The sequence below is a fragment of the Ursus arctos genome, unplaced genomic scaffold (genome assembly GCF_023065955.2).
Source record: "Ursus arctos isolate Adak ecotype North America unplaced genomic scaffold, UrsArc2.0 scaffold_27, whole genome shotgun sequence".
In the NCBI taxonomy this organism is placed as follows: domain Eukaryota; kingdom Metazoa; phylum Chordata; class Mammalia; order Carnivora; family Ursidae; genus Ursus; species Ursus arctos.
In genome coordinates, this window is record NW_026622952.1 from 26,653,937 (window position 1) to 26,676,163 (window position 22,227).

The window sequence follows — 22,227 nt, forward strand, 5'->3', positions numbered from 1 at the left end:
TTTTTAATGAAATACTTGCCAACATCTAAAATTGAGAAGATTTCAGATAGAAGCCATATTTTTGGCTTCTCTAAAGTTCAGAGGGTCTGGCAGCATGGGGCATGCATCTGGGTGGGGCAGCTAGCGGTGGGCTCAGGGCTGTGCCTCCTGGGTGGGGGTCTGTCTGCCAGGCTTCTGAGGTCCTGTCTGCTGTCCCCACAGGCTGCCTGCCCTGCTCTGCAGCATTCAAGTTGCCTTCCCAAGATGTGGAAAGGTGGCACCATAAAGAAAGATTTCAGAAATGAGAAGAAACAAGAGACTAGTTATATACTTTAAAATTTCATACTAAATGAGCAGAAGTTCAGAAAATCGTGAGTCAGGTTTCTGAGCCTGAAATGAATATTATTGAAGGAGCTCACTGTTGTTGCTCAGGACTAAGGTTTTAGCTTCTGGAAAGAAGAAACAAACCGGCAGAGCACGGAGTTGAATATTTCAGTGCTGGGCAGCACCACAGTGAAGCATTTTCCCAGAAAGCCATAGACAGTACTCGTGTGAGACCATGTTTTGCTCTCCTGTCAAGGAGACGCCCCCTCATGGTAACGGTGCAGAGAGGAGACTGGCTGTTATCGGTGTGGCACCCGCACCTGGGGGGAAGCTAGGAGATCAGAGCCCTGCCCAAGCAGCCCCCTGTGAGCAGCAGAGCCAGGTGTGCACCCCCTCCCACGAACTCTAGACAAACACAGCTCGAGGCCACAATCACCACCTGTACTCGCACTCTGGGAAACCTGAGCTCAGAGAATGTTGGGAGCTTTGCCTCAGGACATGGGACATAAAGGTAGGGTTGAAACCCAGGTCACCTGTTTCAAGTGCAGGATGCCACCCGGTTGTGCAGCCTGGCCCGGGGCAAGATCAGGTCCCACCACCATGGGAGACACGCACGCAGACGCAGTCTGCAGCCTCGGGCCATCCTTACACCGACCGCTCAGAGTGCACAGTCTGGTTGTGGATCTTCTCCCTAATTCTTCCAAACTTCAGCTGGGACACTGAACTTGGCCACAGAAGCAGAGAACAAGCCACCCACCCTCTTCCCACGCACACCTCCCTACTGAGCCCTAAGGAGGAAGGATATGATATCTCCGAAAAGGTGAAGTGGGAGTTACCCGCCTCCACACTCAGGTGCTATGAAGGAAATCACTCCTTGAAATAACAGTGCACTTTTCATTTAAGAATTTTGTTTCAGGAGGCAAATTCTGGCAGAATACTCTGTCTTGCTTTAGATTTTTTGGTACACATTTAGTCACCCACTAACTTGGCTCCCACTCAATGTCTTCTACAGAGAAGATGCTTCGCGCATGCTGATTAACCTGAGAAGTCTAAGAACCGGACACGGGGACCTCGGGAATGACTGCTGGTTCTATGCATTGAGTCAAGAACACCAGCCAAGCAACATAACTCACGTAATGCCACTTATCTAAAACAATGAGGACCACATAGAAGCTGGGGAAACTGCATCCCACAGCACCAGACAGGTGTCACTGAGCTGTGCAGTAAGTGAGTCCTGAAGATCAGCCCCAAACCCACATCTGCAGAAATAAAAATGATCTTTAAAGGCAACACAATGATCTCCTTTCGTTTTCATTTTATAAATTGTGAAGATCTGTGTCCTTTAATCTGAAGTAAAAGCAATGAAAGGTCACGTCTCAGCCCTTGGAAGTCTTGCTGGGGATGATTTGACCCCTGATGTGAACCGAGACACTTGGCCACCAGAGCCCTCAGACGCCACCCCATTTCAGAAGTCAACTTGAGGGAAGGCAGTGGGACTGCACACCGTGGTTAGTGCCTGGTGCCGGCAGGAACCGTCATCAGTCTTGCTTAGCAAGTCTCCAAGGGCAGTGCCAGCCACAGTCACTTTAACTTTTCTGTTCCGTTATTACTATTAACCTGGGCTCTGGCCCCCGACGCAGGTGACCACACCTGCTAACAGAGGGGGGCAGAATACTCCTTCCTATTCTCGGGGTAAGACTTCAAATCTGCCCTTTTTTTGTGATTGCCCATTTCCCTTGAAAACACAGCTCGTGCATTTCTGACCCAGGTGACCAGTGGGGAGCATGAGGAAACCCTTCTGTCAGCTGGGGCCGGCTGGCAATGGTGTGGGGCTCGCCGAGCACCAGAGAGACTCCAGCAGAAACCAAGTCCAGAGCTAAGAGCAGGAGCAGACCCTTCATTGCGGACCGCGGCGGGCATGCGTCACAGAACATGCGCAGGGCCCTACAGGGAGGACAGTGGAATCACTCTATGGTCCAGCGCCTTCCAGACCGACAGCATCTCTCTGCCCACCCCTCCAAAGGAAGGAAACTCAGACTTGAGCATTTAGCTAACGAGTCTGCAGAGACTGTCTAACAGGAGGTCATCTGGGTCACCGTCCTGACAGAGACACCTGCAGACCTGGCGCTCCCGACCGTCAGGAGCAGTAGGAGCTGTGCATACAGACAGCCTGGAGTCATGCTGGCCCCCGGCTTCCCTCCGAAGTCTCTGCCACACCCAGGCTCCTGGGAAGCTGCCCAGCAGTGTCCCCCTGCCGTGCCTTTTGAATGTCACGTGTCCCCCTCATTCAGGAACCCCCAACACCGCCCCTCCCACCCCCTCCTGATCCCTGTGTTTCCTGCTTCAAGTGCAACTTCTTGGCTGCCTTTGCTGCCTGTCTTCTTCCTGAACTCTCACCGTGGGGTGGCCCCAGGCCCTGATCTTGATCCACTCGGCCACCACGATCTTCTTCCATCACTTTGCTTGTATGAGCTAGATGCCAGAGAGCTCCAGGCACGGCCTTCGGTGGGGCTCAGCCTCTCACATGCAGCTGCCTGCAGGAGGCGTCCGTGTGGATGGCCGCAAACTCCCTAGCTGACAGATCAAACGTGATCAGCGCTTCCCTCCAGGGATGGCCGAGCACAGGAGCCCTGGAAAAGGAGCACCCCTCATGCCTGAGCTTGGAGAGGCTCCCGTGCCCCTGTGGTCTCACCACTCCCCAGCCTGCTGTCCAGTGTTGGCCTTCAGCAAGCAGTCAGCGGAGCCACCCTCTCATAACCGAGGAGGGATGGCAATAGCCTCTGTCCTCGATCCCATTAGCCATCAAAACCACAGTCCCACTTGGCTCCTCCCCTAAGTTCTCCCACTGGCCTCACCCCGTGCCCGCCACCCTGGCCTGAGCACACCACGCCCCCAGCCCTGACATCCACTGTGGAAGCCCCCATCTCCTCCACGCTGTTGTCCAATGGCAGCTTCGATGAAACCCACCCACTCCTTCCTTACACCGTGGCATCTCGCGTACCATTCTGCATCCCCACCTCACCCCCACTCCCTGAATGCAGCCTTCACGATGCAGCACCTGCACTCAGAGAAGGTGGTGGGTGCACGCACGCTGAGCTCGGCGATCTGAGCTGCGATGTGAGCATCTGTGTGTCGGGGTGGGGCGAGCCTGCAAGCCAGTCAGTGCGCGTGGAATGGCCGCCAGCTCCGGGCACCCCCCTGGGTGAACAGCCAGCTCTGAGCACATCTGAGCGAAGCAGGAAAGTACAGTCCATATTCATTCCCTTCCTGGGACATATAAATCGTCCTCTCAGGGCATCTCCACGGCACCTGCTCCCTCTCCTCTAATGAGGACAAACCAGTAGACAGAAGCCTTTACTGCCCTACATGGATCCATGGACAGTACTTTTTAAAGTGCATTCAGGGCAAAGGAAGCTGAATTTGGTATGGAATGTAATGTGCACACTCTGCAAAAAGAGGAACAAAAAAAATCTGAAATTATACCATCATTTGAAAGCCACAAGTAGGATTTAAGTATGTTTATTCATTGCACCTGCAGATGTGAAGAGGGGCCAGGGACTGTCCTGGTCCTTCACTGGTTCTTGACTATGGCATCGAGGACACAGGTGGGCGGGGACAGTGGACAAAGCCTGGACTAGGATGAGAGAAGGGAGGATGGTGGATAAGAAGGGAGGGGGGAGGATGGGAGGAAGGGATGGGAAAAGGGAAGATAGCAGGAGAAAGGACGGGAGGATGTAGAAAGGGTAGACGGGAGGAGGGAGGGGAGTGGATGAGATGGGGGAAGAGGGAGGACAGAAGGAACGTGGGTAGGAGGAGGGAGTGGGGAGCAGGGTGGACAGGAGGACAGAGGGGGACTAGGGTAGATGACAGGATGGTGGAGGGAGACCAGGAAGAAGGAGGACAAGAGGACGGTGGGCAGGAAGAGGGAGGATGGGAAGAGGGAGGAGGGAGGACCAGCAGGCTCCCACACGCTCAACAGTGCATAGGATTAGGAACCCACTGGAGTCACTGATAAAAACAGGATGAAGTCATATTGAAATCATGATCACAGTGGCAAAGGTCAAAGGCATTTCATTAACAAATGGGGGGGGGGATTTTATCTTCATGCAGCAAAGCTTACAGACTGACGTAGGACCCCGGGGAGAAAAAGAGAATCATTCGCTCTTGCAGTCATCATGAGAGGGGGTTCGGGAGTGCTGCTGTTGGCATCATGATACTGCCTTGTGGGAGGAATCTGAAGATGCAGGCCATGCCCCCATGGAGGGAACCCCCAGGCCAGACTCCACGCCAGATGCCAGGTCCCAGGGTGGTCACTACATCTGCATAAGGGACAACTGAATGGCCTGGGCTTGGCTCCCATCCTTACAGGTGACCAGCCAGCCTGCCCCTTTCCCCGCGTTCTGGGCCCCAGGATGCTCTGAGATCACTTTCCTGGGGTTTTCCTTAGTGTTCAGATAAAGAAGGACAATACCCTCCTTTGGAAAGCATCAGGCAGGGCGGGCGAGGCTCACCCAAACTTCACCGAGATGCACCTGTGCTCTGGATTTCTAACTGTGTGGGCCGCTGTGCAGGACTCGAAGACAGAGGAGCCACCCAGAGAAGGAAGCAGCTTCGTCCAGAGAGGAGAACCCATCCCCGTGGCATGTGTCCCCATGTGTCCCAGAGTGAGGGGACACAGGCCTAGAGAGGGGGTTTCCTCCATGGGGACAGCAGGCGGCGGCAGCACCCCCGGACATCTTCTAGAAATGCAGAGCGTCGGCCCACTGCAGACCTGCCGAGGGGAAGCTTGGGTGGGGCAGGGGATGCTGGGGTCCCGCTGGCCCGGTGCACGCACCGCTTCTCTCGAGTGTGCACGAGGAAGAAACCCCACATCCACGTGAATCTGGCCCCCGCACAGGGACAGTCCCTGTGGCGCTCGACACACCACTCGCTGCTGTGTGGCCACAAACAAACAAGGCCTGGCAGGCTCTGCACGAGGACCCCGGGCCCCGCGCAGTCCTGGGCAGAACGTGAGCCTTTCCTATGGACGCGCTGCCCGTCGCGGCCACGCCCTTTGCGCCAGAACCAGAGGTCTGTGCTAGAGCTCCCACGGCGAGCGCCTTTCTGACTCTGTTACCACATCAGACATATTCTCAACCAAAGCCGCTGCCGGGAAAGGAGGAAGCCAAAGGAATTAAAGAAAGCGTTGAGATCCTCATCTAATTCTTACCAAACCCTCCGAAATTATTCCTTCAAGCTCCATTTTACTTGCTCAGCCACATCCTTTTGACTAACTTTTATCTAAAAAGCTACTTCAAAAAGAACATGTCAGTGTGTGTGCATGTGTGTGTACATATGTGTGCAATGTGTGTAGTTGTGTGCATGTGTGTGCTGTTGTGTCTACACGTGTGTACACGTGTACTTGTATGTGTACAGTTCTGTGTGCTGTGTCTACATGCGTGCATATGTGTGGTAGTGTGCATGTGTGTGTGCACGTGTCTTTCCTGTCTTACTGAGGCTGTGGTCTCCACCATTCTTGTGTGAACTCTCCTGGGAGGGTCAGCATTCTGGGGCTGCACACGCTGTCCACTTCCCGGGGTATCTGCCCCACCATTGGTTGATTTTCTCTCTCCCCAGTTTATTTGAATCCTTCCCCTCCTGACTGGTTGTGCCCTAAGCTTTTAAGCTACGGAGGAGAAGCACATACGGGCATGCAAGCCACCCGGGGAGCAGGAATCCAGTGGGCACCAGGTCCCCATGTGTAGGAGTCATGTGCTCCCTTCGGAGAGGACCCTGAGTGTCTCCTTGTTTCTGCTCAGAGAGCCTGAATCTGCAAGGGTCCCGAGCGCTGTGCTGGGCGAACAGGCATTGGGGGCTGCAGCGTGTGCGGCGTGCGGGTGCCCGGCCAGCGCTCAGGAAGCTCTCCTTGAACACATGGAGGTGTGAACCAGGGAGCACTGGACATGGGGCGTTCTACCACCTCAGGGACTGGAGGTTTTGAGAATCATCAGAAAGCTCCACATCTTCTGCTATGAGAGTTGAAAATCGTCAAATGCAAGAGTCTGTCTTTTCGTGTAGCTACTTAGGGATGTGTAAGGGTTTATCAAGTGTGCTCTCAAGGGGAATGTGGCGATGTTTTCTGAACACAGTGGCAAGGCCCCTGAGAGGCAGGAACCTCTGCCATTCCTGACACCGAGGTTATCAATAGCCAATAATTAGAATGGTGAAGGTAATCACGCAGAAACCTCTAATGATCACCGTGACTACTGTAATAACAAGCGGAAGAAAAAGATCGGACACCAGCAGATCCTTCGGGAAGGGGCCGAGCGGGATTCTGCAGGGGGGCAGAGGGCAGTGGGCGGCCCAGGCACAATCCACCAGTCCAGAAGCCTGACCGCTATTTGTCTGGGAGAACACCTCCTGGAGCTCATTCCTTCAGAGGTCGGCTCACACCCCACACTCTCGGGAATGTGCAGGGCCATGCCGGGACCACCCAGCCCAGAGGCTCCGATGGGCACATGGGGCTGCTTGTCCCGCAGGCCACCAGCTGGTGCACATCAAATCCCCCGTAGAGGAGAGCGCAGTATATTTATTTGGATTACCCACTTCCGTGAATGTCATGAATCAAACTCAGGTTGCAGAACAAGCATTTCATGGTGAGGTATCAATACGAATAATTAGGTCTTGCATCGTATCTGGGCTCAGACTCTGACGGTGCCGTGTGTCCTCCGTCATCGGCACATCCCCATGAGTGTCTGCTCAGGTGTGTTTGCTGAATGAAGGTGCGGGGACCGGGTTGAGTGGGTTAGAAACATCAGTGTTATTTGGATGTTGTTTACTGTTGGGTGTTATTCGCTGTTCTAGAATATTCTGTTGTACATTCTACGACAATCACTTGCTTGCGTTCATGGTTGCTGATGTCGGGGGCCCTCGGGGGCCCTCTGTGCTCTTCCCCCATGCTCTGTCAGCCATGCACGATGTCGCGTGCGCTGTGCGGGGCTGCGAGGATTGAGGAGGCAGGAATGGCCACACCAGAGCCTGCCGCACAGATGCAGCTGGCATCCAGAGCCCTGGGGAGACTCGTCCCTGCTCGTGGCTGAGCTGCAGTCCCCCTGAAACCTTCTCTCACACTTGCAGATGGGTTTTTTCTCTTGATGTTCTGAACTTAATAAGGTTTCAAAATCTAGAAAAAGAGATTCTGTTTTACTGCCTGTGAGCATCCAGTCTCTTGAGGCAAGCAGATAAATATGCCTGTGTCACCTACAAAGTCAGAACAAATGACAAAGGGGGGTTTCTGGGCCGAGATTCCCCAGGCCTTGTCCCTGCGCAGGGCTCTCTGACAGGAGCCTCCCGGGAGAAGGCCGCAGTGAGACGGCAGCGAGGCATGTCAGTGCCCGTGTGCAGGGGCACAAGTCCACCTGCAAGCTGCCAGGGGCGCCGCGTGCTGCAGAGGGAGGGCGGGGGGAGCAGGAAGCTGCAGGACACTTGTCCACACCACACCCCCCACCCGGGAGAGGGTTGGGCCCCGGTGGTCCAGAGCTGCGGGTAGCTACCCGTCAACCAAGCATTCACTTAAAATAGTATTTTTTTTTATCTTAAATATAAATATGTGCTTAAGACAGATAACACCCTACAATCACTCCCCAGAGACCCCCCCCCCCCCCCGTCAGGGCCATTGGCACATTAAAACATGAGTTCTCTCTGCATGAACCACACGCATTCTTCTATGAAAGTGATCACATGGTCATAATTCTTTCTCCTTTGCTTTATCCACTTAAATCATCAATGTGCATGTGTCCACTCCATACCATACTCATCGACAACATCACCTGAGTGGCTGCATGGTATTTCATTATGGGAATATTTTCTTTGACTTGAATTATCTCCCACTGTTGAACTCGTCGTGCTGAGACGACATCCTTTCTGGGAGATTCCTAGAACTAGAATTTTCGGGTCAAGTCAAATGAACATTTTTAAGGCTTCTGATATATATTTTTCCTCCGGAAGGCAGCATTCATTTTTCCCTCTCATAAATACTGATGGCCATTGTCATTTTAAAAATAAAAAATACAGTAAGTAGTGACAAGGACTTTTTTTAGTTTTTTTTTTCAATTTCTACTTATTTCATTGCTAATAATATTGAATTTTTTAATGCGCTTATTAAATTCGTACTTTGTGAAATAAGTGTTCATTCCTTTGTGGATCTTTTTCCCTCTAGGAATATTAACTTGTATTTGCCACACTGAATTGAGATATTGTTTCCTATATTAACATTTTATGTCAATATGTTGCAAATATTTTTCCTGTTGTGTTTCTGCTTTGAATCTTGCTTATGATGTTCTTTTTTAACCTATAGAAATTTGATTCTTATGTTAAGTCAATGATTTGTTTTTATTAAAACTCCAGTATTCGATTTCACGATTATAAAGCCTACCCCAAGCGTTGCCTCAAATTCATCATGGTGCTTCTGTGTGCATGTGCCTAATGAAATCCTCTATGTGCCAAAGATAAGGCAGAATGACAAAGCCGGGTGGATGCCCAAAGCTAAGAGACACACCAGGGAAGCGCGTATCCTCCACAGTCTCCAACGGGAGGGCTCTGGACAGCTCACACCAGAACAGGAGGACAACGGAGGCCAGGAAGTGTGCCATCCGCAGAGCGGTGATGGGCCTCCTGGCAACGTCCGCAAGCTGATCCAGGTCAGAGCTCTGCACACCCGGGGTCTTTCAGCCCTGATGGGAGTTGGCTGGGAGATGGGACAGCGCTCCCACTGCATGGCTGAGATCCCAGTCCTGGAAATGTAGCTGTCTGTATCCTCCTTTCTCTGAGACCCTGTCCACGCTCCCTGACATTGGTTGGTAGGATTGGGGGAGAGGTGGACAGGTGGTGGCCAGTCATGCTGGATGTGCAGCAGGCGTGGGCTTGCAGGGGAATCATGTGACCAGGGCCCGGTGAGGGGACCACGGACTCGGCAGAGAAGTCAGAAGCCGTGCAGAAAGAAGGAATGCAGAGCAGGCCGCTGGGCCAGGGTTGGGGTTCAGGGCCTCACCCCAGCAGCAGAGCAGTGAGCAGCTGAAGCTTCTATGCTCCAGGGAGCCACATGGTTGCTAGTTAGTTGTCCCACGGTGCAGGAGTCTGAATGATCCTCCAACAGACATTTTAAGAAGGTTAATATGGTGGAGTGACAGAGATCCATCGAGGTGTGGAGAACAGTCATCCTGTGCAGGGTCTCCTGAGGGCAAAACCGTCTCGGGCTGGTTAGCTGCTTGCGCCAAGCACAGGGGGTCATGGGTGCTTGGGGTTTGCAGTGCGTTCCCTCACTCACCACTCTGTGGTGACAGCGTGCGGCAGGAGGAAAGCCACGTCCTGGGATGTCGGGCTGCAGTTCTGATGGCAGAGGCATGTCCAGCGAACCCTGGTCCCACGGATGATGGTGGGACCACGAATGATGGTGTGACATGGAAGACAAGGGACAGCAAGATGGGGCAAGAATAACCACCCCTCCCTTCAACAATCACAAAGACTCCTTTTCCAACCGACAAATGGCCCCCCAAAGAGCTTACAGTTTCAGTGAGAACCTGAATCACGCTGTGTGGCCCAGGAGGGGCTGCGTCAGGCGGGCCGGGGAGCTGCAGGACGGAACAGGAGGGGCGGACACCGAATGCTCTGCAGAGATGAGCACTTGCAGCACAAAGCCCAGCCCCCCGGGACCGAGCCGCATCCTTCCCGGCATCTGGCATCACGACAGTATTGAGCAGCTGGGGATGCCACGATTTCTTCCTGTGTGTTAATAATAGGCTGATTTTACACATACAAAGAAATTATTACCACCTTACAAAGGAGACGTTTTCAATATGAAAGCCATATTTTTTCCCATTTATATTCATTTTAAGATTATATTTGTTTCAGTTGCTGGGGAAAAAAAATAGAACATCTATACATAGAACACATTCCTAAGAATGTGCCTGGAGATATAGGCAAGTGTGTTTGTCTTGAATATTAAACAAATATATAAAAAATATACAATTTAACTACAGAATTTGTAATATAGCAATTCAGTTTTTAAGTGAGTCAAGGTGTGTCCCGAGTTTAGGCTCCTGTCTGTGGGGTCTGGAGAGCTGGGGGTCAGGGTCACGTGACCGTGGGTGTGGGCCAGAGGCTGATGGCACGGCTCCCTCAAGCAGTCCTATTTCTTTAACATCTAGTTCATAAATCCCAACTATTTTAGGATTAAGTTTAATATTTAATGGCTCAGTGTACAAGCCATCCCATTTTGCATGCCATGTCTGTGCACTGGCTGGGAGGAGGAGGACCCATCAGCCCTAACAACGGCAACTCTCTCCGCGTGGCACCTCCCAGAGCTGGCCTCCTGGGAGCAAAGCACCGAATCATTACTCTCCATTACATCTCGCTGTAAGTTCCAGGAAAGTGAGTGAACACCAATGATATTTCCCATGTCCACCTATTTCTAGGCAAGCTGACAGACCTAGGTATCATTTTCCAGTGTGACTCATGATACATCCAGAAGCCCACCCAGGCACGGCTGCACGGGTCCCTGAGGCATGAGTGGGGCCGGGGAGAGGGGATGCCTGGAGCCACCTTCCCTCTCTACTTCCTTCCTGGAGCGCTGTTACTGCCCTGACGCCAACCAGTGCACCGTGAACACGCTCACTTAATTTCACAGCAGCTCTAGGGCAGGACTGCAGCATCATTATACCAACAACCACCAAAAAGGGTCAGAAAAGTTCCATAACGTTCATTGGAAGGATCTGTCTGGTTCCAAGGATCTATCTGGTTCCAAAGCCTATGCCCCTAACCACCGTGCTATTTGTCACTGTATGAAATGGAAATTATTATCTGTCTATTCTACTTCCCAGGATTATTGTGCACAGATCAGATGAGGTAACGCACATGAAGAGCTATGAAAACCACAGATTATATAAATATAGAGTGTTATGTTTATCTACAATGCTCCTGCTAAAGGAAAATATGCATTTTTAGCCTGATTATTGTTCAGTATAAAATATATTTTCTTAAAAGAATTGAGATACTTCATCACATTAAAATGCATAAAACAGGAGACTTCATGTAAAAAAATGGAAGTAATAACAAACTATTTTCAAGGAAGTGAGAGATACTTTTATCTGGGGTGAAATTCTTTTTATAATTTTGCACTTAATGTAACCTCTTTAGATTCGGGCAACCAGGACAAAATAGGGGGAACTGTATAATGTAGTTCTCCACAGCTGAGGAGAGGAGTCTAACAAGTTTATTTGGAGAAGAAAAACAGAACAAAGTGACAGTCTGCTCTGGGGAGAAATGCTCCTGCGTCCACAAGGAAGGGGTGCCAAGCATTCTTCAAAAACTCTACTTCAGCGGTGCCAGGTGGCTCAGAACGTTAAGCTTCCGACTCTTGGTTTCGGCTCAGGTCATGATCTCAGGGTCCTGGGATTGAGCCCCACGTTGGGCTCTGAGCTCAGTGCAGAGTCTGCTTCTCCCTCTGCCCCTCCGCTCTGCTCTCCCTCTCAAATAAATAAATAAATAAATAATCTTTTTAAAAACCCAGCTCTATTTCATATAAAACACACTGAACCCCAGTGAGCTCCCTCGGTCTTAACAAGGCATCAAAACTCAATCGCTCATCCGCATGGACAGCTAAGCTACTTTCCACAGTGAGGGTGCCTGCAAGGAGCCAGGTGCCTCTAAACTGTTCTCTAAAATATAACTGCCCCCATGTCAAATCTGGAAGCAGCTCCACGTGATTAATTGGAGGTGAGCCCTCTTAGGATGTCTGATCTGCTGAGTCATCTTGTCCAAGAACATATCCTCGACTGTAAGTGGCAGCATGTATCCCAACAGAGAGCCCAGCCTTCATACTTTAGTCTCTTTTTTATTCATTCAACAAATGTTTGCAAGACACCTGCGTTGAACCAGGCAGATAGCCCATGCAGAGACGCACAAGATCCCAGGAGCACTCAAGGATGGATGCTTGTCACAGTCCAGCTAAGGGCACGGTGTAGAGGGAAGAAGGGTCTCTAGCTGGTACTGAGCACGGACGTGGATACTCCATCTTTGACATGCATCATCCCACCGCAGCCTAATGACAACCTTATGAAGAAAGCATAAATGTTCCCATCCTACAAAATGGGTCAGTAACTTGTTCAAGATCCAGCCAGTGGTGGATCCTGAAAGTCTGAGTCCAGAATGCAGACTTTCAGCCACACTGGTGCCCATTACAGAGGGCGGCCTGAGCTCCATCTTAGTGGTGCCAGGAAGAGCTTCCCTGGGAAGCGATGCCAGCTCTCTCTGAACAATGGATAACTGTGCACCAGATATTCATGCAGCCCGAGGGGAATGTGGGTTGGCTGATGGGGAGCACAGATACTGTGAACAGAGCATGAGGGACAAAGGACTAATGATGGCATGAGCCCCCATGGAGGAGGGAGTGCAGCTGGGCAGCGGATGAGGCCAGACTTGTGAGTTTCAGGAACCCATCAAAGTTTCCTGGATAATGGAGCCAATATAGGGTTGCCAAGCTCTTATTTTGTCAAAGAAGAAAATAAAAACAAACCTACCATTTTTGTAAGAATAGTATAAAAGAGAAAAGAACACCAAAAGAGAAAATAAATAGAAAATAAATAATCTCAAATAAAAAACAGTCCTTTAACTTGAATGCATTTAGCATTTTGTTTGTTTTTATTTTGGGTTGGTTTTTTTTTTTTTTTTGCCTATCAATAGTTAATTTATTTTATTTTTTATTATGTTATGTTAGTCACCATACAGTACTTCATTAGTTTTTGATGTAGTGTTCCATGATTCTTTGTTTTCATGTAACACCCAGGGCTCAGTGCTCACTGGGGGGATGGGTTAAGCCCAGTGATGGGTTTTAAGGAGGGCAGCATTGCAATAGCTTTTTGTTTTTTAGATCTCACCACACCACTGCATCAAGAAGACTGAAATACCTAGGAATAAATTTAACCAGGGATGTGGAAGACTTGTACTCTGAAAACTCTAAGACATTGAAAGAAATTGAAGAAGAAACAAACAAATGGAAAGATATTCCATGCTCATGGTTTAGGAAAATTAATACTATTAAGATGACCATACTACCCAAGGCAATCTACAGATTCAATATAATCTCTTTGAAAATACCAACTATTTTTCACTGAATTAGAACAAAGAATCTTAAAACTTGAATAATGGAGCCAAAAAGACCCTGAGTAGCCAAATCAATCTTGGGAAAAAACAACAGAGCTGGAGGCATCGAAATCCCAGACCTCAAGCTCTATTACAAAGCTGTAATCATCAAGACAGCACGGACTGGCACAAAAACAGACATAGATCAATGGCACAGAATAGAAAACCCAGAAATAAACCCCCATCTATATGCTCAATTAATCTGACAAAGGAAGCAGGAATACGCAATGGGAAAAAGACAGTCTCTTCAACAAATGGTGTCGGGAAAACTAGCCAGCCACATGCAGAAGAATGAAACTGGACCACTTTCTTATACCATACACAAAAATAAACTCAAAATGGATGAAAGACCTAAACGTGAGACGGGAAACCCTAAAAGCCCTAGAAGAAAACATAGGTAGTAAGCTCCCTTAGTTTTAGCAATATTTTTCTGGACCAGTCTCCTCAAGCAAAGGCAACAAAATCGAAAATAAATCAACAGATGACCATATGATTTCATTTATATGTGGAATCAGAAACAGAAAGGAACAAACAAAACAGAAATAAAAATAAATGTAAATACAGAGAACATACTGATGGTTTCCAGAGGGGACGCGGGTGTGGGTGCAGAGAAATGGGTGGAGGGGTTGAAGAGGTACAAGCTTCCAGTTATAAAACCAGTAAGTCATGGGGATGAAAAGTACAGCATTGGGAAAATAGTCGGTAACACTGTAAAAACCCCGTATGGGGACAGATGGTAACTGGCCTCATTGTGGGGATCATTTCATAATGTATCAAGTACTGAATCACTATGATATACACCTCAAACTAATACGGCAGTGTATGTCAATGATGCCTCGGTAAAAACCAATCAATCTCATGATGTCCTTGTCCTTCCGTTTGCTAGAGGCCAGTGAGAGCTTTGTCACAGGCTGGCCCTGGTCCCTGAGCTCACTGTGAGCTGCTGGGAGCAATGTGCTTTCCAGGGACTGATATGCTTATCAGAAGCAGAGCACTGTCACGGGCTGAACTCTGACCCCCCAAATTCACGTATGCACGCTCTCACCCCAGGACTTGAGAACGGGACTGTACTCAGAGAGGGGCCTTTAGAGAAGGGATGAAGGCAGATGAAGCTGTCAGTGCGGCCCAATCCAATGGGACTGGGGGACACACCAAGAGACACCAAGGATGCATGAGGACAAAGGAAAGACCACGTGAGGACATGGGGAGAGACACGCCCACATGCCCAGTGGAGAGGCCTCAGGAGGATCCCACGCTGCCCACACCTGATCTCAGACTTCCTGCTATGAGGATAAGTTTCTGTTATTTGAGCCTCTCACTGCATGTGTCTTGGTCCATCTGGGTGGCCATGACCAACATTGTGGACAGGGGGCATACCCACATGGGCATTTACTTCTCAGAGCTCTGGAGGCTGGGAACCCAAGATCAAGGTTCCCTGTCTGGTGAGAGCTGCTTCCCGGTTCACGGATGGAGTCTTCTCCTGTGTCCTGATGGGGAGTGGGACAAGGGAGCTCTGTGGGTCTCTAATGAAAGCACTAATCCCATCAGGAAAGCATCCCATCCATCTTCATCACATCCCAAAGGCCCCACTCCCTTAAACTACCACATTGGGGTTAGGATTTCAACATATGAATTTGGGGGGAGGGGCACACTCAGTTCATGGCACTGTGGGTCTTTGTTATGGCGGCCCCAGCAAATGAATGTGGTTATCTCATGTAAAATAAATAAATGTGCAGCCTTGACCAGAGGAGAGCAAACATAATCTCAGTTAACTCCCTTGTTCTTTCCTCCTGTTACTAACACCACCAGACACAGGATGTGGGCCCTTCTAACGTGCCATGACTAGAGTTTCCCCGTTCCTATGACTTCTGCAGGAATCATCTATTAGGACACACATGGGATCCTGTTTCATTAGGGCATGAGCCAAAACATCCAGGAAACATCTCTAAATACGAGGCTGTTCTGTGGCTACCACATTTGCCCTCATTCCTGCCACCGCTCGCAGGGAGCTCCAGCTGCTCACCTGCTGGGAAACGGCGCCTGTGGCAGGGAGGGTGACGCGTGTGGGCACACAACCCCTCTCCAAGGAGCTGGAACAGACACCCCTGTGCCATGACCTTCTTTTGTGGGCAAAGCACAGCATTTTGCGTCTAGTGCACAGAGAGATCTCAACATCAGCTTTCTCAACACCGTGGCGTCTAACACCCCTCTTCATGCACAAATTGCTCATAGAAATAGATTGTGCAGAAATCCTCACCTTGTTTCTATCAAGGACAAATAAGCCAGGGATGTGGTTGGTGTGCAGGAGGGGGTTAACTCAGCAGGTCTGGGCACTCAAAGTGGGCACGCTCCAGAGAAAGGACCAGGAGTCAACCTCTGAGCCCTTGAAATGTCCTGCCTGGTATAAGTGTCCTTCTTTGTTTATCTGGGACTGGGCTGCGCCAGATCCTTGATGCTGACAGTGTGATTTATGGGGAATGACTATTTTTGTTTGCCTGGGGCCCTGGGCCACACAGAGTCAGTTTGACCTCTGGGGTGGGGCGCCGGAGATCGGGTATCTGGGTCAGTCACCTGGGTGCATCATGCCTTCGTGACTGGCCCCCCGGTAAAGCCCCGCACACAAGCCTGGTGAGCCGTCCCGTGGGCAATATGCTGTGCGTGGCCCCTGGGCATTGTTGCTGGACAAGCAGGCACTGAGACTGCTGGTGCCCCGAGCTGGTCTGGACCCCGCCCCCTGCACCTGTGCCTTTTGCTGATCTTAATGGTTACCCTTTTCCTGATAAACATAACCATGCACATAACAGATTTCCAGGGTCCTTCTAAAGAACCCTGGAGCCTGAGGGTGGTCCTGGGGATGCATCTGGTTGAATAATAAACAAAATTATCATCTGCTAAGAACTGGTCGAGTATGTCTCAGTTCAAGGAACATGAAGAAAAAATAGAAAAATTAATGTGGCAAGAACAGATTTCTCAATAATCTGTGAGCTCCTTGGTATGAACACACGCCCAAACCTAACATTTCAAGAAAAAGAAGAAACAGCTGGGCCCCCAGCAGCTGTTTCACCATCTCGATTTCAGAGCTAAGGCAGCACTTAGGAAGTAGGGTAAATGCAGAGGGGAAGGAACGAGTCAGGAAGGGTGCTTCAACTATCGCTGTAACCTCATCACGGAGAAGAAATGCCACATACAGAGCGGATGACGCTATCTGGCATTTCGGCTAAGACTCCATATTTTACGGGCTCGTTAATCTGCACTTTGAAGCTCTATTTAGTCACTTCAGCTACGGCAAGGGGAGGGAAATCGAGTTGGAGATGAGAGGCTCATCAGAAAGTTCAGCATTCCTAAGATGAAATTCTAGCACAGCCTGGAATCCGTCTCACCGCCCGTGTACATATCAGGAGTCGAACTTCATGCTGAAGCCCCAAACCTGCCGGTCTAGCTGCAAACAATGAAACGAGGAGAAAAACAAACAAAAATAAACCTCTAAATGCCCTTTCTCAGGAACCCACGAGTTTCACTCATCAATGCCTGGAAAATCACACACGGGTAGTGTGATCATCAGTTATGGTCCCAACTTCCAAAGGGACAATCCTTTTTCAATTTTTTAAAGTAAGAACAAACTGAGGGCTTCAGAGGGGAGGGGGGTAGGGGAATGGGATAGGCTCGTGATGGGTAGTAAGGAGGGCACGTATTGCATGATGCACTGGGTGTTATACGCAACTAATGAATCATCGAACTTTACATCAGAAATCAGGGATGTACCGTATGGTGACTAACACAATATAATAAAAAAAACCCATTAAAAAAAAATAAAGAACTGTGTATATTTATGGTGTACAACATGCTGTTTGGATGTACGTACACAGTGGAAGGATGACCGCAGCCAGGCTAACGAACGTCTCGTGTCCTCGCAGTTACCTGCCTGTAAGCCCCGAGCCCCTGAGACTGGGTCTCTTACCAAGTTCCAATATTCGATACGTGCTATTAACCATAGTCACCAGGCCCAAAGCAGGTCTGGGGACTGACTCATCCCACCCAGCTGCGGCTTTGTCACCTTGGACCAGCACCTCGCAGTCCCCGACTCCCGCCCCTGCTCACCTGTCCTACTCTCTGTGTATTCGACATGTTCCGATTTCACATGTAAGTGAGATCATGCAGCTTTGTCTTTCTCTGTCTGACTTATCTCACTTAGCATAATGTCCTCCTGGTTCATCCATGTTGTTGCAAATAGGATTTCCTTCTTATGGCTGAATAGAATTCCATTTTATATACACAATTTCTTTTTCTGTTCGCTTCACCAGTGTCTTTATCCCTTAATCCATTAATAGACCCTTAGGTTGTTTCCCTATCTTGGCGATTGTGATTAATGCTCAAGTAAGACTATTCTTAAATCATAAGGACACATATCCTTTTCTCTACTCCCTCATCCAACGAATACTTATTGAGTAACTACTGAGTGTGTTGTTATTGAACTGTATCCACATCAGGCAGGATGGGCACACAGACGGCGACCCCATCTCAGTCCCCAGAGGGAGAGGACCAGAGGGGCAGCCTGCTGTGATGGGCAGGTGTGGAGAGAGGGCCCACTTCCCACAGTCCCCTTCCTGCAGCCTGCACCGGTCTTAGCAGCCAGAGCTCGTGGGCTCTGCCTTTGCCTTAGGCACCTGGGTCCACCTGTCACCTGGCTTGTCAAGTGCTCCCTGCCTAGTGAGAATGCTCTGGGGAGAACTTGGCCCAACACATCTGCAGGACCTCATGGCACCCACAGTCTGCATGGCCCTCAGCTGTCTGAGCCAAGGAAGCACATCGTCTCCTTTCCATCAAGCACCAGGCTGAACACACAGCAGGTGCTTAGTGAAAGCCTGTGGAGGCATGAGGGGGATGAGCGGAGCCCAGGCACAGAGATGTGATCCACCCTATGGGTTCTGGAAGTGCCCACCTGGGTGACAGGAAGTGAGCTGGGAATGGGAAGGCCCAATGATGAGGTTCCTGTTCAGCAGCAGGGTCCTTCCCCATACTTGGCGAGAGCCTACAGAAGGGCATGTTTGCATTTTATGAAGATGAGGTACTTAGCTGAAAAGGAGCTTGAAGGAATACTGAAGAGGAAGACTATATTCTGGATTTGGGCAGCTCAAGAAATGCTGGGGCTTTGGGGGGTAGAGCATGATAACCGCAGAATGCAGATAAAATGCATCACTAACACCGCGTTTGGGATTGGACGCTTCCTTGAAAGACTAGGAGTCTAAGGACCGTTCACCCTAAGGAGGACGTGCCCTTGGTGTGCATAAGGAATTAGTGTGGAAGAGATAAGCGAGGGCAGGGATCTGTTCCCTTCGGTCAGGGCCCCGTCTGTGAGGGGCAGGCTCTGCCTCAGCGAACACTTGCAGCAGCGGGATCCCTGCCCCCAGCCCCGCGCTGACATCCTGCACCCGCAGAGGAGCGCAACGGCTGCACGACTGATCCCCACGACCATCCACCACACACTGAGCACCGACAATGTGCCGGCTGCTGTCCTGGCTTTCGGGATGGTTCTTCCCACTCCCACCCGCAACGTGCATTCTGTCCACGTATGGAAGAAATTGGGAGGCTGATGGAGAGCCAGAGAGCTAGGTGGGTGGAGCTGAGTCATCCCTGCCCTTGATCCTGTGCGTCCCTTGCCTGAAATCAACCCACGAGGGTGAGGGTGGGCCTCCAGCCCCTGCTCTGCCTGCCTGCCTCAAGTGAATGGGCACCAGGCCTGCTCCCGCGCCCTGGCCTCTGCTCCGAGCCTGCCCTGATGGATGTGACCCTCCTCCTTCCTGCGCTTAGTGACTCTATTTGTTCCTTACTCCTGACCCCACATTCCACCTGCATTTCAATCCCCTCCGTGCAACAGGATCCCTTCCAACCTTTCTCTCTGGAGGGCTGCAGTTTGCTTTTTGGCTAAATGGGCTAAAGTCGTTGTTTCTGACTTTGGACCTTCGGGGAAAAGATCATTAATATTAACAACACTGTTTTGCAGATGCCTTGTCTATATAGTAATTGCTGAAAAACATCCTGTTAACAATTCGCTCTCTTCTGCTCTGATGGCTAAGTAGCTGGGGGAAGCCAGGTGTGCAGCGGGTGTGTCTCCCCCTGCAGAAGTCCACCTGCGAGGTGAGGGGCTCCCTTCCCGCGCAGGGTCTCAGCATGCAGTGATCAAACAGCGAGTCTCACACAGTTTCTCCTCACTCCTCGGGTAGAAGTGCAGTTATCCAGTATGTGCCCGTGCGTGCGTGTGCGTGTGCACACACACATGTGCGCATTCCTCCCCTGCGTTCTTGTCTCACTGGCATGATCTGACATACTCAAACCAGGAAGGGAACGAGAAGTACTTTCCCACTGCGCTACAATGCAGGCAAGTTACTTATCACTTAGGAAGGCTGCATTTTCTGCTGACACCTCTTTCTGGCCTCACCTCCCTTTCACAGTCAGTGAAGAGACTGAGTGGGACCAAATGGAACTTTGAAGGATCAATTTGGTTTGGGGAAAATGCGCACAAAACTGCATGACTTATCATTATTTCAACATTGCTGCCCTGAGCCCCGCCTTGCAAACGGCTGCGCGTTTCCAACAGTCCAGCTCTTAGCATGTCTCAGGCCTTCCAGAGTCACCCTGGCCTTGACACCAACTCAGCCCAGCCCCGCGGTGCCTCCTGTTCATGCGGTCCCACAGGTGGCAGTCCGAACAGACCTGCTCTGTGGAGGGGCCCTCCCTTGCCGCTGCACCAGGAGGAAGCTGGACCACAAAGAAGCTCTTTCCGGGCGGGCCCCCAGCCTGCAGTCCCCACGGCTCCGACAAGCCAGGGACCGTCCCTGCGCACCCCCGACCGGAGGCCACTGCACCCCTTTCTCGCAATGCGCCTCTCACCTCCTGGCACGGCGTGCTCTTCTGCAGGGCCAACCTCCTCTCCTGTCAGCTCTCAGCCCAGTCTGCGTCCTGAGGAGGACTTTCCTGAGATCGTGCCTACAGTGCTGCCCTGACAAGGATCCCACACCCATCCTGCCACCTGCTTCCTCTGGGATAATGTCCAGCCTACAGCTGCTCTGGACAGCTCCTTGCATTTGCTTCTGTCACCTGTCTCTCAGCTGGCCACCACTGGACCCTGGGCTGGAGCACTGCCTGCACATACAGCTCACCATTCGTGCCCGGTGATGGGGCCGGCGCCCCCGCCCCCTCCTCTTGCAGCTGCAGGTGCCTCCATTTTTGTCCCTCGTGAGGACCAAGGACACGTGTAACTCTCTCTTTCTCCTGCTGAAGACTGCATTAGCTCAACCGTTGTGTGCTAAATTCACAAAGTGGCCAGTAATGTGTTTCAGAAGGTATCTGATGGGCAAGTGGGTGGTTAGTCATAATAACAGAGAGTTAAAATGTATTTTATAACCAGTTGAGGTGGAAGAAAGTGTGAAGGCTTCATTAATGTGATTATTGCTAATAACTAGATTATTACTAGTTCATCCATAAAATATACATTTGAACTTTAATTAAAATTTTCCTCGTGGCTTCTCCTACTAACTATATCAAAACTAAAACATGAAATTGCCTATCAAAGGATATTTTCCCTCCAAAGATGATTTTGTTGGATAGGAAATATTTCAAGAACTGTTACACATTTAGCCTTTGCTATATAACACAGGTCACAAAAATATATTTATAGTATAACAAAGAAATGTGAAGAATACATAAAGAATATATATAAACTCTATACCATTAAGTACATCAGAAGTTTGCAAACCACGACATCCTGTGGGCCAAATCTGGCCCCCTGTCTTATTCTAATAAAGTTTTATTAGAACAAGCATTCATGCATGCATTGTCTATGGCTGTTTTCACACTGTATCAGCAAAGTTTGTGACAGGGACCACATGGCCCGCAAAACTAACATATTAACCACCGAGCCATTTTTAGAAAAAGTTTGCTGACCCACCTCCACCTCACTTCATAGCACCACAGTGGTTCAACTATTATAAACATTAATCATTTAATTCAAACAAAACAAAATCAGGACACCCTCCACAGTATCACACATTAAACCCACCAATTCACTGAGTTGGAGGATAGCATATCCTAGATGACACCCCAGTATTGGACTGACCTGGAGCAAGTTACTCATTAGCTGATGACCTTGGCTACCTCACCTACTGGCTAGAATCCTGTGCTACACCCAGTGATTTTGGCTCCCCTGAAATGGAATGGGATGAAATCTATCAGATGTCCACAACATGTGCAACATTCCAGGACCTTCTTGATGAACAACCCCAGGGATGATATTCATAGCGTGGCTAGTAAATGGCCCCTGGTTAGCCCACCTTATAAATGTGCTCCCAGAATGGGCAGCAAGATGAACCACCGAGGGCCACTATGCCTCACCTTTGCTTCCCCAGGAACAGCCTGGTCAAGCCTGCGCTAACAGATGGCCTGCAAGGCCGTATTTGCCTGCAAGACTTCCGAGAAAGAGCACACAGCACGAATTCTTGTACCAGGTCAGCAATACTCATTCCCTCCCCGTCTGACTTTTCTGAGACACCACTTTAACTCACACATCAAGCCGATACTGTATGCAGAGCTGCTGACAGAAGTATTCTCTGAAATACACCTATACGTATTGCGGAAAAGAGTGATTTATGAAGACAATGTGCAATAACAATTTGGCTACAAAGTATTTCTGTGTAAGAACACTCCAACAAAATTAAATGTGCTGTAAAATGAAAATGTGTCAGAAGAATTAAA

At 50.0% G+C, this 22,227-nt stretch overlaps 1 protein-coding gene across 1 annotated transcript in view; it reads right to left on the minus strand.

Annotated features, from left to right (window-relative positions):
• DLGAP2 (DLG associated protein 2) overlaps window positions 1-22,227 on the minus strand; it is a 509,882-nt gene that overhangs the window by 262,313 nt on the left and 225,342 nt on the right. The window lies entirely within an intron of this gene.